General features: G+C 34.1%; 1 protein-coding gene across 2 annotated transcripts in view; it reads right to left on the bottom strand.

Moving 5' to 3' along the window:
* The window catches only part of Tbl1xr1 (TBL1X/Y related 1), a 151,234-nt gene that overhangs the window by 77,670 nt on the left and 54,190 nt on the right, over positions 1 to 19,374 (bottom strand). The window contains exons 1-2 of one of the 2 annotated variants that reach the window (XM_076867629.2): positions 8,359 to 8,433; positions 3,257 to 3,331 (exon numbers count right to left, since the gene is read on the bottom strand). The gene's annotated coding sequence lies outside the window, so the exon portion shown is untranslated. Of the gene's footprint in view, positions 1 to 3,256; positions 3,332 to 8,358; positions 8,434 to 19,374 lie in introns of those variants that run through there. The other variant, XM_076867631.2, reaches the window with a different exon arrangement.

Raw genomic sequence — 19,374 nt, 5'->3', positions numbered from 1 at the left:
TCCTTTTTCAAATGAAAATGAAATGTCAATTTTTAAAGTGAAATATGGTGCTGAGGTTGTGTATTCTTGATAGTCTATATCTCCTATAGACAAATACTGAAATATTTATGAATAAAATTATATGATACATTATTGAAAAACTTCAAAATAACCTTCCAGTGGGAATTGTTATGGGCACACGGTTGTTAAAGACAAAACTGGCAACTACTGCAGCCAGATAAGAGCCTATTAGCACCTGCCTATTCTTTCCAAATTAATAATAGGTCAAGGGGTTGGGGTTGTGGCTCAGCAGTAGAGCACTCGCCTAGCACATGCAAGGCCCTGGGTTCAATCCTCAGCACCAGATAAAAATAAATAAATAAAATAAAGGTGTTGTGTCCAACTACAACTAAAATATAAGTATTTTTTTAACAATAGGTCAAAATAATTATACATACCTATTGGCCAATGGGTCCTATTAATGCAATGAATAATTACAAAAGGAGTGTGAAACATTCATATAGGAAAGTAACAATCATGGACATTTAAGGTACAACTTAAAGTAATTTGTGTAGTAATAAGTAAGTGTAGTGATTTGTGTAGTAATAAGTAGGTAAAGAGTAAAGGCAAATAAAGATTATTATAAATCCCTCAGGGTTACTGTATCAAGAACAATGATAATTTTGTTGTGAGTGGGTATAGGTGTACTGAAGGTAACTACTTATTTCCCTAAAGTATTCACATATAAAATTTTAAAGGAAGAACATAAGATACAGTAGTCGCCCCTTATCTACTAGGGCCCCTAGTGGATGTCTGGAACTCCAATGGTCCTATATATATCATATCCCCCCTCTATATGCCTACAACACTACCACATAGTACCAGAGTTAATCTGTTCTTCCATGCTGTATACTCTGGTATTTCTGTATCACTACTCTTGCTCCTCTCTTTGGTGATAAATATTATGTAAAATAAGAATACCTTTAACATAAGCATTTTATTACTGCAACAGTTGATCTGACAACTCAGATGGCAACTAAGTGACTAATGGGCAGGGAAGGCAGATAGTGTGGCTATGCTGGACTAAAGGATGATTCACATCCCATGCAGTAAAAAGTGAGATTAATCAAGACTTTAGATTGAAACTCAGAATAGTGTGCAATTTTAAGCTTGTGAATTGTTTATTTCTAGAGTTTCCCATTTAATCTTGTCAAACCATACAGGAAGAAAACTGAAATGTTAGAAAGTGAAAGTGCAGATACAGGGGGACTACTGAACACTATTACACAGGTTTAACAGCAGCACTATTTCTAGGAAACTCACGATTTTGAACCAATCTATAAATTTACTAGCATATTGTACAAATATGTAGAAATAGTTTCTGGATCGTCAGGTAGACTACAAGCACGTCTGTTGTCATCTTTGCCATCTTTATCTCTTAACACTAACCTATGTGTAACGAACAATAAGCTTAAACTTCTGTGATCATGATATAAATACGATTTCACGGGTTTTCAATGAAACCGGCGAATATGTTTGGGATAATCTAATCAAACATAGTCTATGATCTGTTCCAAAAACAAAACAAACAGGGTAGTCTATGTGAGTAGCACATTTAAAATTTACTGGAGTTCTGGCCTTAGAAGAAATAGTTGGTGGCACAGCACCTGCAACTAAGTCACACAGCAAGTCTGTGCAAATGATACTCAGGGAAGATATAACACAGTAGTAATACTCCAACAACCAAGAATATTAACATGTTTCAAATATGAACTTCCAACAAAAAAGCTAAGAACAGACCACAGTAAGAGCTGATTTACCTGGAGCAGTTCTAACAAAATGAGAAATTCTGCAGTGCTTCATGGGAAACAGCAAATGTAATGACAATTAATTGGTCACCCAAGCAATCTAAAGGGCCTAGTGCTTCATAAATTGATGAAAAAATAAAGTCACCCTCTGTGCTAGCTAAAGCTGGGGAACATTTTTTTTTTCTTCAACCTCCCCTACCAACTACAGGGGGTAAGAAAATGAAAAGGGAGGAGCAGATAGAGAATGGGAAGGGGAAAAAGAAAAAAATCCACTTCTTTCCACAATAAGAATTCAGAAAATAATTGAGACAAAGGAAGTTTTCCTCTTCATCAACACCCTTAAAGAATCATTTCCTAGCAGTATTTTCACAGGTATCTTACTTATTCTAGTTCTTGTTAACTCAAACTGATAAACCTATGATTACCTATCAAATTCTACAAAACTCAAATCAGTTTCTGTATCTCCCAGATTTAATGTTTAAAACTAAAACTAAAAATAATTAAACTTTTCTTCGGCAATACACTATAGAAAACATCTTTAAATAGAGGATATTTCTAAGCAATTAATTCTTTGGCAATGTGAAAATTGGGCCTAGAATGTAGCTCAGTGGGACAATAATAATTAACATGTGCAAGCCCTGAATATAATCGCCAATATCAAAAACAAACCAATGAAACTTCATTCTCCTATTTGATCCCCTAAATATACAGCAATTCTATTTAGGAAAGAATTCACTTCTGTAAAGAAAAATCATTCTGAATTGTACTTATGTAAATGAGATCACTTAGCATACAGCTAGAATAAACCTTAGAAATGTAATCCAATCCATCATCTAATGTTTATAAGAGCCCTTGCCAAAAGCCAAAGATTCCTAGCATATTCAAGAAACAGAGCAAATCCCAAACCCTACAGAGCCCAGTAGTTTTTGTTATACCAAATGGCTGATTTGATATTTATATTTCAAGCGAAAGATTTGTAATAATCCTTTTAAGTAGACAAGAATGAGTATCTAAATATATTTGTTAAATAAAATGTAAGCAGAATTTTAGCCATTTAACTGCATATAACTAAAAATATTAAGGTAAACTCAATACCCAAAAATTGAGTAAAATGCTGAACAGAAAACAAAAGACTACTGAATTTTAAGTGAGAAAATTCTATTTGTGGTTTAGTTCATTTGACAAAACACAATGCTATGTAAGACTGATTATTAAGAGGTAATAAAAATTATACAAAATGGAACCATTCTGATTATTAAGAGGTAATAAAAATTACACAAAATGGAAATCCTTAAAGTAGGGGTTTCTTTTGCTAAATACTCAAAAATTATTTCAACTTAATTATACGTTTTTAACTTACTTAGTTTTAAAATACATGCACTCTGCCAAACTGTTGAGAAGTTTTAGTACTTTCAAGATAATAACAGAGTCTTTAAAACACTGACAATCGGGGTTGGAGAGAGTCTTACCATTGGCAGTGCATTGATGTAGGGATGCGCAACTGAAGATCCGGTACCACCGATCACAAGAAGCTGTTGCCGATTCTAAAAAAAAAAGGAAAAGTATTCAGTGTGCTCTAAAATAAGTTCAGTTTAAGATTTTTCTATACCATCCTACATGTTTGAAGTATTCTTTATTTATGCCTGTAATGCACCCCCCACCCCACCCAATGAAAACCTCTCAAGCATTAAAAAAAAAACAGCAGCAATGTTTGAGTGCCATTCAGAGTATATTTAGAGCACTTCTAAGAGGTTGACATAGTGAACAAATAATGAGACTCAAAGAGATGAATCTGCAGAGTGCTCTCAATCCCAAATTCAGCTCAACACATTCCAATAAGTACTGCACTGAGGTCCAATATACTATGTTCATAACAAAATCATGAGCTATAAAATTGGTATAAACTTGAACTTCTACATATTTTGATTAATAATAAAAAGCAACAGACAGATAACTGGTTTTGCAACAATTTCCTTCAGAACTTGTTAAAAATCTTTTCAGAGTTCACATTTTACAGAGTATACCTTAACCCTTTTCAATTGTTAAATTTCAGTGCATTATACCCCATAAACCTTTCAAGCAACTGTAATCCCACACTGTCTCAGAGAGAGGACACTAGTGGCAGGCTGACCACCAGTACAGTTCCCCATGTGCTCAAGCACAGGTCTATAAAGTGACGGAGTAACACTGCTAGTCTATTTACCTAAAGGTTATTGCTGTGAACATCATGACTGGGAAAGAACTTACGTTAGTAGTTTATAATGAGCAGTTGTACCATTCTGTTTTTCATTCCTATTCTTCCTACATGCAATTTTTTTACAAGAATCTTTAGGCAGCATTTGCTTAATATACTAGATAATTCATAAATCTACATAATGAACGTAAGTAAGCGAGATAATTCACAATAGTAAGCTAAAATATATGGCAATGAAAGAACTGAAATGCCACTGGTGCTTTGTGCAGTCCTCACTCTACTACAAATACCATTATATACCACATTGTACATGCCCCCCTGATATTAGGAACAAATGAGGGTGCATATTTGAACTCCTGTATTTAAATATTAAAACCAAAATGCTTTAATCAAAACTGAACATATACAGCAACAGATATTTGGTTTGACCCATTTGTACATATACAACACACATAAAAACACATATACCTTTTTGAGAATACTAAATTAGATAATTCCAGTTTTTTACCCCCTCTCCCTCTTTTCTCTTACTTTACTAATAGTCACTGAGTCTTTCACCACCTTTGCAGATATCTCTCAGTTTTCACTTATGTTTTTCCTCTACCCTTATAATCATTCCTTCATTTAACATTTCCTTTTAGTCTATAGTTCCTTAAGTAAGGAAAAGACTACAGTAGTGATTTAATAAATAATTAAATGATTAAATAAATATCTGATTCTGGGATTTGAAAGGTAAATGAATCTGTGGTAAACAGTGTGCCAACAGATGTACCAATTAGCACATACAATTCAACCTGAAAATCTGAAGAATTTCTAGAAGTATATACAAGGTCATATTTCAATTTCTGTCACAAATGTTTTCCTAGTCAACACACTTATACATACCCTGCCATTGTGCAATGCATTTATACCATATATTCTAAAGGAATTTTTAAAGACATTTATTTTATAAAGTGATAACAAAAATTAGAGATGCATTTAAGATAATATAACAATGTGTGCTAAAACTATTTATAGCGAAGTATTTCCTTATTCAGTAAACAAAATATGTATTTTATACCTCTCCCTTACTAATCTCACTTAGCATCCCCTACTCTCACCATAGAGACTGTTCTCTGCAGTCTTCTGCTGTCATGATCCTGTCATTCACCCACCAGAACCATCCTTCTGTGGTTCTATATGCAAGCAAATCTAGCCCATTCTTTCTCTCAATGTTTCAATCCAAATTAGCTTCCTCCCTTGGTTATTCACCTCACTACTCAAAGACAGAAATAAGGGGGCTGAGGATGTGGCTCAAGTGGTAGCGCGCTCGTCTGGCATGCGTGTGGCCCGGGTTCGATCCTCAGCACCACATACAAAGATGTTGTGTCTGCCAATAACTAAAAAATAAATAAATATTAAAAAAAAAAAGAACACCAGAAATAAGAACACCTTCAGCACACTTCCCTTTTCAGAGCTGTGTAGTACCTTATTCTTTTATCATGTCCCAACCCCCATCAAACTTCTGGAGAAGTTTCTGGTCTGGAGACCAGGAATTGATTTATTCATTTTACTGTTGTTTCTCCACAGCACTAAGAATAGTACTCTGGACATATATAGTTCATATATAGTACACACATTTCAAAATAAAACCAGTAGAGACTCAAAGCACAAATAAATCACATTGGTGAAGAATTCAACAATGAACTGCTATTTTGAAAATACTGAAGAAAGCCTGGTTATACCAATAATTTTAGTTCTGCTTCCAGGAGGCAGCCAATAAAAGTTGATCTTTCATCATCATTGACCAAAAAAAAAAAAAAAAAAATCAAAAAGCACATGATGAATCACACCACAAAAACTACTTTATACCTAATTGCTCCTCTTGTAACAAAATAAATATTTTGCTTCTATAATCTGTATTTCAAAACATTTTACCTAAAATAAAGGAGTAAATTTAGAATAGGCTTTCAGCATAGAAAGATGCTGATGACTACACAAACACCTAAGATCTGCCCACCTACACATAATTGGTAAGATTTTTTTTAAATTGTAAATATTCTGTGAAATGACAAAATGTACTTTAACTGATCTTCAGATGAATTGATTTCATCTGAAGAATCCTCTGAAAAGCAAATGGACATTAGGAACCCTTTCCCTAGGAAAAAGTACAAACACAACAAAAACAATAAGAAAAATGTACTTATTATGTAGGGCAGCAACAAAATCTAATCTCAACCCAGTGGCCACCAATAAATTAAAGAAAATATATGTGGCATGCTTAAAGAAACAGAAGCTAAAGATGAACTTTTAGTTAATGTGAAGAATTTGGAACAATCATCTGAAAAATTAAAAGAAAAATATAAGAATCTTAACCAGAATTGATTCAGCATAGAAAGATTTTTACTAAATGGGCTGTGTATGTAGCTCAGCATGCACAAGGCCCTGGGTTTGATCCCCAGCACTGTTAAAATATACATATCTTTTTAATTAAATGAACTCCTAGAGGGGGAGGTCACAAATGAAATTCAGATTAAATTGCTTAGTGCATGATTGATAGCACAACAGTAATTACCTGCAAATAGATCAATTAAAAGAGGAATATATTTGCAAATCAGAGTTCAGCTGAACCTCCCTGATTTGATTCATTTTACAAAAATAAACTTTATTAGTTGCCTTCAATATCACAATTCCTAATAACCCACTATACATATATCAAAACCGCTGAAGCACTATATTCTGTACCCCTAGCCCTATCCTTATTTCCCATGGAGTTACATACAGAGAGAGAGAGAGAAAGAGAGACAATATTCTACACTATCAGAAACTAAGGTAGATAGAAAGGAAGAAGGGGGATAAGCTATAATTGACCCTGAAATCTGACTCAGTCAGAATAAACACATCTTTGCTATTATCACATATGTTTTCACTTCTCATTGTTATTCAAATGACTTGAGGAAAAACAGACTCAAAATTTTGTATTGTAACCCCAATTTTCTAAAAATAAGTCATTCTTAAGGCCACACATCCACATAAGTAAAGAACAATTTAAACATGCACTAATGTCTAAACATCCAGTTAGTACTTCAGTCCAATTAGTTTCAATGGTAGGTAGCATCATATACGGTTAAATATTTTATTAAACTTACAAAAGACAAAATACTGCATAGGAATAAAATAAGTTCTCAGTATTTCAAAATTTAACCGTCACAGAATAAGCAATGCAAATTAAAGTCAATAAAAATCACAAACTCAATCTAAAGGAAAGAGTTAAAGATTTGAGGAATTTCAAGTGCTATTATAAGCCAAACTTATAACTGGGCACTAACATCAACCCATCAAAAGCCTTTAGTAGTTTAATAACTTCCAAGAATAGAGAATCTGAATTAGAACTTCCACAAACTTTAGTTTGATACTAAAAACATGACATTAAAATATATAGACAGATATACATGACTGTCAGTTTCTTTAAAAATGTGAGCACTTCATTAATATATAATTACAACTAATTTCTTCTTCCACAAAAAACAAGGTACTAAATTAATGGTACAACTTACAATGCCTCAAAATACTTCAGATTTTACATTATTTTCTTGTTAGCACAAAGCTGCTACCCTTTGTTATTTTAATAAAGTAGTTTGGGATAATGAAACCAGTAGAATGGTAAAAACATAGTGAGGTCAGACAGCAGTATTAGCATGATTTTTTGAGAAATACTAGAGTGAGGACAGGGAAATCAACCTATATTGTCAAAGACAACACGATCAGGTACATTGGCACTTAAGTCAAAGAGAGAATTCCTAGACCTTATTAGCTTTCTCACTCTCCCCAAGGACAGAATATTTTCTTCAAGATACCAAGAATTTGAAAAGCTAATTAGGCTACCAGAACCCAAAAATCATTCACCAGGATGATACCTTTTTAGCAGAAATGAGAATAGCTCTGCCAAGGATGGTGGGTCTTAGTTTAACTCTGAACTATAGAAAGGACCTTCCAGATTCAATTGGTCTAGGGTAGAATCTGCAAGTTAATCATATCCTCTAAAAGCTCCCCTGATAGGGACCAAGAACCATTAGCCTATGTGGAGGGAAAGGATCTAATTAGAGTCTTTTTTTTTAACAGGAAATGGACACAATATCTTTATTTTATTTGTTTGTTTGTTTGTTTGTTGTGTGGTGCTGAGGATCAAACCCAGTGCCTCATGCATGCTAGGCAAGTGCTCTACCCCTCTCTGAGCTACAACCCCAGCCCCAAGATTCTAATTCTTAATCTACTGTTGGGGAAGAGAAGCAGAAGAATGATTTCTTTCAAATATCAGACTATAAATGAAGTAGTTCTCAGACATAGAGAAAAATACTATTATCAAGAGTAAATTAAGCTCTGTGTGGTGATGCACACCTGTTAATTCCAGTGACTCCGGAGACTTGAGGCAGGAGGATCACAAGTTAGAGGCCAGCCTCAGCAACCTGACGATACTGTCTCAAAATAAAAAATAAAGAGGGCTACGTATACAGTTCAGTGGTAAAGAACCCCTGAGTTCAATTCCCAGTACAATCAATCAATCAGTACATGTTTTATTAATTTTAAGATTAACATTGAAAAACAAGATAAACTCAGATAATCTGTCTTCTTAAAACTGAACGTGCAAAGGAAAGACAATGATGATGAGGACATCATAAACAGAGATCATGACTATAAAACAGGAGTTACCAAAAAAGACATGAAGGACACCAAAGGTGCACTGACTTAAAAAAGAAAAAGAAAAAAAAAAAAAAAGGACTAAATAAGCTTCAGCTATCTGTGACAAATTTTAGAAAGGTACTTTTTTTCTACTCACTATAATGGAGAAAAAAAAAAAGTCATATAAATGAATGGCCACAGCAAACAAAACTTGGCTCTATCACCCATCTTGGAAATCATCTGGTTAGATGGATGATATGGGGTTGGTTGGTTACATGTGTGTACTGTCTCTTCCAATTCAGCAATCAAGTGTGCTATCAGGGCCAGCACTACCCTCTGATTCCTGTGCAAATCAGACTCTAGCAGAACAAGTTGGGGAAAGGGGGAGTCACAGATATAGGGGTAAAGAATCTTGATCTATGGGTTCACACAGTTTGAGTTGAACATCCTGGCTCTGTACACTAGCTACGTGATTTAAGACAAATTACTATAACTTTTCACTGCCTCGGTTTTTTTAATCTGTAAAATGAATAATGAGAGTTTAATAACTTAACATTTATGGAAGTCCTAAACAATGAGTGGCATGGGATTCAGGTGCAATTATTTGTTAACAATATAAACAAGCCAAAAGAAGTACCTTTCTCTGAGAAGACACAGTTGTATATCAGAAAAATTGCATGGCTGACAACATGGCCGGGACTGCCATGAATACCATGCACCTGCGGCTGGGTACTTCTATGAAGTTCTGCCATTTACACTGTGCTATCTGTGTGCTGCTGTGCCTGTAGAATCCAGTTATAGTATTCCTTTTGTAAGTTAAAAACTTAACACTCAAAACATTTTCACAGTTGATAAACTTTTTAATGATAACAGATTTGAAATGTGCCCAAATGTAACCAATGTCTGATTGGTGTAACCTCAGATTGACACTGAACACATCTGATGTTCCTCACTGAAGCAAAGAGCCTCTCAAGCACATTTTAAAAACAGTGTCTTTGATTTTTAGCTAGTGATGAAATAGGATAAGCCTCTTTAAATAAAAAATTAAGAATAAGTCATCAGGAAGATACTAAAATGAAAACTTCCACTTTGAAGTGCTTTTGACACAAATTTAAAAATACATATATATTAAATTAGGTGTTAGTTTCAGAGCTCTAAAATGTTATGATATGGACTGGGGATATAGCTCAGTTGCCTTGAATGCACAAGGCCCAGGGTTCAATCCCTGGCACACACATACACATACACACACACACGCATGCACGCACAAAAAGTTATGCTTTTATTTATGCATTTTTAAACTTTCGTGTTCACATATAAGTCTTTTATGTTCAATCATTCTAATTTTTTTCTCTTTTATTTATGCATTAAACTTTCTGGATTTTTCCCCTTGAATATTATCTTCGGTAGTTGCTGGTTGAATACTTAGACACAGGAGTCACAGGCTCAGAGGGCTGAATATAACTATAACTACAGAATCTGAGTTTTCAGACATTGCCATGCAGTGAGTTAGGGGTTGGTATCTACGACCAGAAAGTAAATATTTTTGGTTTTGCGGGTCGTTTGGACTTTCTTTCATAACTATCTAACTCTAATATTAAGTAGTAAAGCAACGAAAGACAAAACAGAAATGAATGGGTATTTCAATAAAATTTTATTGAGAAAAAAAAAAAGCAACAAACCAGATATTATCCACAGCCATCACTGATCCTGAAGCAATTCTCAAAACCACTCAAAATTCCACAAATCCAGGATGCAGCATACAACTTTTAGGTTAAATGAGAGAAAGTCTTCTTTAGTCAAAAAGACTAACGAAGTATATCAAATCCTTATTAAAATAATGTCCACAAAATGTATATAACCATTCTTCAAAGAAGAAGTTTTCTAAGGCAAAAATATCATCTTATATGGCAGCCATTTGTATGACACATGGTGAGGTCACAGTCAATGACAGACCACATATATAAAGATGGTTCCATAAGTTTATAATGGATCTGAAAATTTCCTGTTTCTGTTTACCTAGTGATATTACAGCTATCATACTGCCTTAGCTAACCCATTACTCTCATGTTTGTGGTGATACTGATGTAAACAAATCTACTTCACTGCTATTCATATAAAAATATAGCATAATTACATACAGTATGTAATACTTGAAAATGATAATAAACAACTATGTTGCTGGTTTATGCACTTAATACAGTTTTTTTGTCATCATTTTGAAGGTACTCCTCCTACTAAGGAGTAACTAATAAGTAAACCAGACTTCTGGGACACAGGAAGAAATATACTTTAGAGCCTAAGTTTGTCTTTATGCAAAATTAAACAATTGGGTTTTTTTTTCCTCTTTAAAAAAAAAAAAAAACACCTAAGATTTAGTTTGCAATAGACACTGTTGTATCTATTGAACTGTGGGGGGGAAGAAATGGGGAAAGTAGGAAGAAAGGGCATGGGAAAAATAACTTCTCTACTAGACTTTATGTTAAGTTACTATTAATTCAACAATACTGAAACAAAATACACAAAGGTCCTTGCCCCTGCAATGTTTATATTCCAGCATTATTTTTAATTATATGTAATGTTAGAAGATGATAGCGCGGGGCTGGAGATGTGGCTCAAGCGGTAGCGCGCTCGCCTGGCATGCGTGCGGCCCAGGTTCGATCCTCAGCACCACATACAAACAAAGATGTTGTGTCCGCCGATAACTAAAAAAATAAATATTAAAAATTCTCTCTCTGTCTCTCCCTCTCTCTTTAAAAACAAAAAAAGAAGAAGAAGATGATAGCGCTATTAAAAAAAGGAAATGTTGGGGCTGAAGTTATGGCTTGTGGTATGGCACTCGCCTAGCGTGTGTGAGGCCCTGGGTTTGATCCTCAGCACCACATAAAAATAAATAAATAAAGGTATTGTGTCCAACTACAACTAAAAAATAAGTACTTTTTTTTTTTTTTTAAAGGAAATGTTCAAGCAGGATCATGGTCTCAAAAGTTGAGCGGGAAAGAGGTATCCCTAATCTGCAACATTAAGGATGGCCAAAGACAAGAGATTGTGTGTGCTTTACTAAAGGGATAGCAAGATTCTCAGAACCTATCATGTGTACTACTATATTGTCTGTGCAGGCACTCACACATGAAGATGTATCTTATCTTGGTGCTGTCAGTATAGTGTTAGAAATTATACCTACAACATTTGTGTTCACATATAAGTCCTTTATGTTCAATCATTCTAATTTTTTTCTCTATAGCTGTTCTTTATCTCCTTTGTATTGAAGAGTCACAATTCCTAGGCCTGGTAATAGGCATTATAAATTATAGGCTCATTTAAATATTTAGCATTATGGAGGCCACCATAATAGATGCTAAAGAGAAGATAGGCTAATTCAGATCCTTACTGTACTAACTTTACCTACTTTTGACAATATGAGAATAGTAACAACCTCCCTCAGTAAAGTGATACTTTACTTAAAACCTTTGGCCATCTTTTGTGGGTAAGAAGGTCTTTGGAAAGAGATCTGGGACACCTAAAGGAAGATGGCTGAGAATTTTAAGATCTGTCATCTGCTGTCCACTTTCTGCCTCTTATCAGCAGTGTGATCTTGGTCTAGTAACTTCTTTGAACCTCAGTTAACTTGTTTTTGGAATAGGAACTTATAATATCTACTGTAAACGTGGTCTGAGATTTCAATGATATCAACTACACAAGCAACACAAAGATGAATGCTTATTTTGTCATCTCTGTTAAGAACAAGATACTCAAAAACATTTAACCTCTTGAGGGCCTCAATCTCTTTGTGCATAAAACAAAGGGGACTGAACTAAACTACTTTTCTTAAACTTTCTTTTAACTTTCATATCATCAAAACATGTGTTCTGTGATATTTATAAGATATTTTTAGTTTACTGGTTTGGGTTTATACCTGTGCTATTTCAAAGAAGGCAAGAGATTATTTTCTTCTTTGTTTTGAAGGGCCTGGCTTTCTGTGAAGCTAGCTACATTTCAAGTCTTCTAGGTTTATTGGCAGTTAATATGATATGGAACTCAACAGAAGGTAATTATATCCCTATCTTACCCCTTCTATCACACCCATTTATTTCTTGCTTCCCCTCTCCTACTATCTGAACATTTTATGTCCTTGTTCTAACCAAACCAAATTGCTTATTTCTTTCCACATTGTTTAATACTAGGACATTTCACATAAAAACCTTAAAAATACAACTGTAAAACACAAATGTCGTCTTCTTTATAATTTTAATTGTATAATGCATTCACTTATTCAATAACATTTGCATTGTCATCCACTTCACAGATTCATCTGTTTCTTACCAAATACCAGGAAAAAGGGTAGAGAAAACTACTCAAAACTAGAACAGGACTTCAAAGATACAGTGACTCTACCACTTACTGAGGACGAAACATTAGGTTGGTTATTCAATCTCTCTAAACCTGTCTACACACCTGTAAAAGGAAGATCATAATATTATCTACTTTCAAAGGGGTTATTGTAAGAACTACACAAAAGAATGTGTATCAAACATTTAATAGTATTTGGGGCTTTAAAAAGCACTTAATAAATGATAGCTATTGTTATCATTCTAAGATTTTGTGATAGAAAGCACTGAGCTGTCCTTATTAGAACCAAAGATTTGCTATAATAAACTATCAATCCATATATGCGATTAGAATGCCTAGAATACTTGGTATGCTTATAAACATCTTGCAACTTACTTTATAAAAACAAAAATATGGTTTATTTTTAAATACTGTTACAGGCATTCTGAAAACAGGATATTTCTGAGTTAAATATTGGATATAAAATAGAGAGGAAAAAAGATTACTGAAATAGTTAGAGGGGTGGGTCAAGAGTATGGTATTAGGGCCTCTAGCCAGCACAGCAATACATAACCATATTTAAAATTTAAATATGAATGTTTTTGTTAAAGTTTATGGCTCCTAAGAAATAATACCCATTTTAATACAATCACAACCAAGTACTTATAATGGGTATTATATAATCAAATGTCCATTTTTAAACAAACATCAATCCAAATATAATTATTCCTGTTTTTTGGCTTCCAAATAGTAACTAAGAAGCAAATGAAACTATTGCCTAAATCAGCAACACTGGATTCCTGGGAAAGACATTTTCAGTAATGGCAAATAATGGGTAAATTTAATAAGGCTTCCATTAAGCCTCCCCCATAATTATACAGTATTTTAAAATAGTACCTTTTATTTTGGTTTTGAAAGTCACATAGATTATTAAGTGAATAGTGTGAAATTATTTCCCTTCCAGATGAGACATCAAAATAATTTTAAAACATTAAGAGGAAATAACTTGTAGATTTCCATTCAAGGTTGTTCCTTACAGACGATATAAGCTCTCCGTTCTCTTGGATGTTTGCTACCTGGGATAAATTAATGTGTTCTATAAATTCTATTAATATGCATCTTCTCTAGTGCAATAATAAAGATGTTAACAGTTTGATTCAGTCTAACTTCAAATTGCTCTAGTACAGTGACTAATTTTCTAATTTGAAAGAAGTCAGCAAATCCCACTTGGAGTTTTAATGAATTCCACTTTATTTCCATGTCATTAATCAGGAGAAATATAAAGCAAAACTGGCTATTTCTTTTAAAGTACAGAGAAGCAGCATTGAAGAGCAAAATGGATTCAATGAGAAAGAATGAGGAGAATGACAGCCAAAACCCAGTGAGTCTTCTGACCCCATCAATTTGCTATTTTTCATAGTACGCAAAGTAGTAAACAATTTGAAACCAAGACTTTTTCAAATGGGCAATAGCCATTATAAACTGTCGCTTACTTTCTTTTTCTTATTTAGAATTTTATCCACTATTCCATGCCAGAAACTAAGGACTTATTTATAGAATGCTCAAGCAATGACTAACCTAACTCACACTCTAAAAAGTAGTTCATTCCAGGCCAATATAGAAGGCCCAGACCTTAGTCGGTTCTTTCAAAAATCAATCTCTTCAAGTCTCTAAGGTATTCTTGAATATTCATTCATTCAATAAGAGTTTATTTAAGGATCAGGCATGGTTACTGGGGATTTTACATTCTAATAAGGGAGATAAAAAATCTAGTTGTAACCACGCTACACATGCAAAAACATTTCACAAAGACATGATCAAGCATATTTCATTTAAATAAGCTGAAGGTACACAATAAACACTAACACTAAACCCTGAAGAAATACAAACGTAAAACAGTAACCACCAACAGAACCAAAACTCAAGTTTGTAACTTTAGGGTCTTCTCACAGACAGACAAGACTAGAAATGAACCCTCAATGTTTCAATATGATATGCATTCATTACTGCTATAGTACTTTATTTTTTAAAAAGTACAAAAATCTTCTAGTTTTCCAGGGCCAAGAAATAAACTACTTTCACAGAGATGGGAAACAGTAATTACTACACATGTCTTCCGCAGGCTCCCATCCCTGATATCTTCCACACCAAGTCTTATTACTCAAAGTCACCTAATGAGGTCCTTTTTGTGGTATTTTATCCAAAGGCATGACTAAATTCCCAAACAAAATTAAAATATGGTTTGTCAGACCTTTTCACTATTCAAAACAAAGCCCATAGAAGGAAGGGAGAAGAAAGGCCTAGGAAGAATCTCTAGTGTTTCTTGTGAAATTTCTAGAATTTCTTGTGAATTCTTATTAGGCTTAAAAGGATGTTTACTGTAAAGTATCACAACTGTTCACCTATTAGCTATTTATTGAGTGCCAACCATTTGCCAGGCATCATTTCAGAAACTAAGGATATAGCTGTAAAGAAAACTCCTTGAGGGGTGTGTGTGTGTGTGTGTGTGTGTGTAGGAGACAAACATAATATACACATTAAAATATATGGGGAGTGTCTTATTTTCTCAATTTCTCCAAATGAAATCTCGTAAAATCAAGAGATATGTTTTAGCACTCAAACCAATGGAGTGTAATGACTGCAAACCAGAGGTAGCAACTCCAGATAACAAAAATAGGACTTAGTGGACGCATAAGCTCATAATAAAAAGAAAGAAAAACCTAGATAATCATTAAGTTTTGAAAGAAACCACAACAGTTTCATGTAACAAGAATATTTTATACCCTGTGCAATTAATTTTGTTCCTAGAAAGTCTGCCAGCAACTTGTGATCTAATGTAGTGATCCCATTTCCCTTTCTTCAATGAAGGATTAGATTCCTACATAATTAGAACTTCCCTTGATTTTACTATAAAGTGACTAAGGGGAGATAGTTTATCAATCCTAAGGCAGAAAGACCTACAATCTTTGATTTTCAAATATGACATGACAGAATTGTTAAAAATTTTTAAGTGCCAAAAGCCATTCACTGCATTATGATATGCTGCTGCTTTTAGGTCTGGTCTCAGTGAACAACCAGTTTTGCACATCGTTTAGTTCCTACTTGTGTGACTTTTGGTTCTTACTCCAAGGTCAATACCATGGTTGGATGACTGAATCCTTAGGCTTATAATGAATCTGAACATCAACCTCACTCACATCCTTGAAGGTCACTTTATTGCTGTCTTTCCTTTCTTTCCACTAAGTCTTGGTTTGTTAAATCAAATTTCAGGGAGAAAAAAACTGGGATATTCTCCTTAAGCAAACTGTCTACAAGCTATCATCTCAAAATGCTGTATTAAGGCAAATCTAGACCACTAAGTAACTCACCAACCTTCACTTCAATAACTATGAGGGCCAATTCCCACCACACCAATTCTAAATGTCACACATAACTACAAAGATCCTGCTTATAGAGTACATAATTGATAACCTTAAAATTTCTCTTTACTTTCTAACAGTGTGTCCCTTCCTAACCTGTGAAATAGGTTTATTTCCAGTAGTACCTTCTGTATTTCAGTATATTTGTTATAATGGCTATTAGTTTCCCTCTCCCCCTAGAGTTTGTACATTTTTCAAGATCCTGTTGATCTCCTTGCTAAAAGCTTTTCCTCACTACTTTGTCCTGCCAGTAGTATTCCTCTCTGAAAAATGCCAGTCAAGCATTCATTTTACAGTGCTGGAAAATAAAGTCCAGAAGATTAAATAATTTAACCAAAATTATACAATTAACTAGTGATAAAAGCTGGACTGTATAATCCAAACCTTCAAACTTAAACTCCAAGGTTTATCTGTTCTTTTAATCGCCTCATTCTTAACACTATTTTCCACACTAATCTGACCATATCTCCTCACACATAAAAATTTTCACTGGATTCTCCACAAGAATGTTAGACATTTATCCAACATGTCCTTCAAATCACATGCCAGGTGCAATCTTCTCCAGCTGAACTTCTTTTTGTCACTTCCAACCAGCTGATTTGTCTCTTTTCCAAATTAACTTTATTTTAATCACTGTCATCTAGCATAGTATCTTTGGACTTCAGATGTTATCTCATTTGCTTCCAAATCAACTTGAAGAAACAGTAATTTTATTAGCCTTATTTCATAAGTGGCCCTAAAATCTCAGGTTACTTCCTTACATTTACACAATTATTCACTGTAGGTACTTCAGAGAGTCAAGTCTAGGTTGACTTTGCCTCCAAAGCCTAGGTTCTGTAAATATAGCATACTGCAATTCTTTTCTAAGAAATAGACTTCAAGACTCCTGACCTCATTCTTGTTCCACAACTCTTGCCTTTATAATTGGTGGCTTCTTTCGTTAACAATATTAAAATCATAGTTAATATAATCTGACCAACTGTGAGGAACCAATCAAATGCACAGAAAAGAGAATATTCTTCAAAACTACAAATGTCAGAAAAGATAAAGAATGACTGAGGAACTATATCAGATTAAAGAAACATAATAACTAAACTTAATGGGGGGCTGGGGATGTGGCTCAAGTGGTAGTACGCTCGCCTGGCATGCGTGTGGCCCGGGTTCGATCCTCAGCACCACATACAAAGCAAAGATGTGTTCGCCGATAACTAAAAAATAAATATTAAAATTCTCTCTCTCTCTCTCTCACTCTCTCTTTTAAATAAATAAATAAACAAACAAACAAACTTAATGGGTGTTGATAACTTAAATTAAACAGAAGGAAGATTGAATTCAGTATACTTTGAAATTTTTCACAATAGAAGTTCAAAAATAAAATCCAAACTTTTCAGTGAGACATCTTCCCAGGTGTTAATCTCTTCCTGTCCAGAGCCTATCCCCTCCAAAAAGAAGTCAAAATTTGACTTCACACATTTTTCAAAAATTAGTCTCCCTGGGGTTGGGATTGTGGCTCAGAGGTAGAGCGCTGGCCTAGCACATGTGAGGCCCTGAGTTCGATCCTCAGCACCATATAAAAATAAATAAATAAAATAAAGATAGTGTCCAGTTACAACTAAAAAATAAATATTAAGAAAAAATTAGTCTCCCAAAAAATGTGCAACTTTTTAACTAGACTAAAAGTTATGTAGATTACAAGTTACTTATGCATTAAGTTTCTTTAAAATACTAAACTCCCTGACAGAAGGGGTCTAATCTAATGATTAACGTAAATTCTGTAGTCTAACAGTATTATATAGTTCCTTTCCATCATTGACTCTGAACCCTGGCTCTCTTTGACACATGGGAAATAAAATTCTCACAATCTCACTGAGCCTGTTCATTTAGATAAGTAAAGTAGGCAGGGCTGTTTTTGTTCAACTACCTTCATGTCCGACATACTTTTAGATTTTTACCTTGGTTTAGCTAAAGATGTTAAGATGTAAGAGTGGTTCTTAGCTAAAGATGTAAAAATGCATGGAATTTGCAACCAAAAAAAGAACCAATGATTTCCAGAGACCTGGAATTATTATAAGCCCTAGAGAAATAGCATTTGAAGGAAATACAGTAAGAAGCAACCCTCATCCCCAACCCCACAGATGAACAAATTTAGGATAATCCCAGCATTTCAAATGATGTAAAAGTGAAATCATTAAGAGTTAAAAATCTAAACTATTAATAAGGTTTTATTCTATTAGATGATATGTTTAAATTAAGGCTCACTATACTATGTTGATTTATTCACAAACTGCTACTTCTAATATTAACTGTTTAAAGTTTCTTATTCCATAATATTGTTTACTAAGTAGAATACATTCTACTAGATGTTACAGAGTTAAACAATCAAAATATTTCCTCCTCCTCTAAATAAAATCTATAACTACACTGTAAGACAGATGTAAACACTATAAGCCTGTGTCAAAGCATCTAGAAATTTAGATAACAATATCACTCTAGGCTAAAATAACAAAAAACGTGCTATGACAGAACCAAGAAAGTAGCATCAAAAAGTTCACCATGTTCCTATTGCAAAGTAATGATCCAAAGTCCCTAACACTATCATGAAATCTGCCTCTCATACAGGTGTCAAATTCAGCCATATATACACACTAATCTGAACTCTTGTATGCTCGAAGAAGACAAGAACTGTAACCATACAAGCCCATCAATTCTGAAATCACACTGGTGGAAATTCAATTTTGCTGGGATAGCTTTCATATAGCTATTACAGTCAAGTATGAGGAAAAGCAGATCTCTTGGATCAATGGCTTCCTGCAGACAGAGCAAAACAAGGTAGTTGCAAAGAGCAACTGGTCCCTTAAATAGTCATCATATCTGCAAATTAATGAGCAGATCATTCATTATATGTGTGCAGAAAGGATTGGTAATCAAATACTAGTCTTTTTGTGCTCATCTACAAATATCAAACAATTTACATCAGCATCTTCAT

Source organism: Callospermophilus lateralis, chromosome 10, assembly GCF_048772815.1.
Source record: "Callospermophilus lateralis isolate mCalLat2 chromosome 10, mCalLat2.hap1, whole genome shotgun sequence".
In the NCBI taxonomy this organism is placed as follows: Eukaryota; Metazoa; Chordata; class Mammalia; order Rodentia; family Sciuridae; genus Callospermophilus; species Callospermophilus lateralis.
The sequence above is the reverse complement of the archived record's forward strand: the minus strand, read 5'-3'. Positions and strand labels throughout refer to the sequence as shown.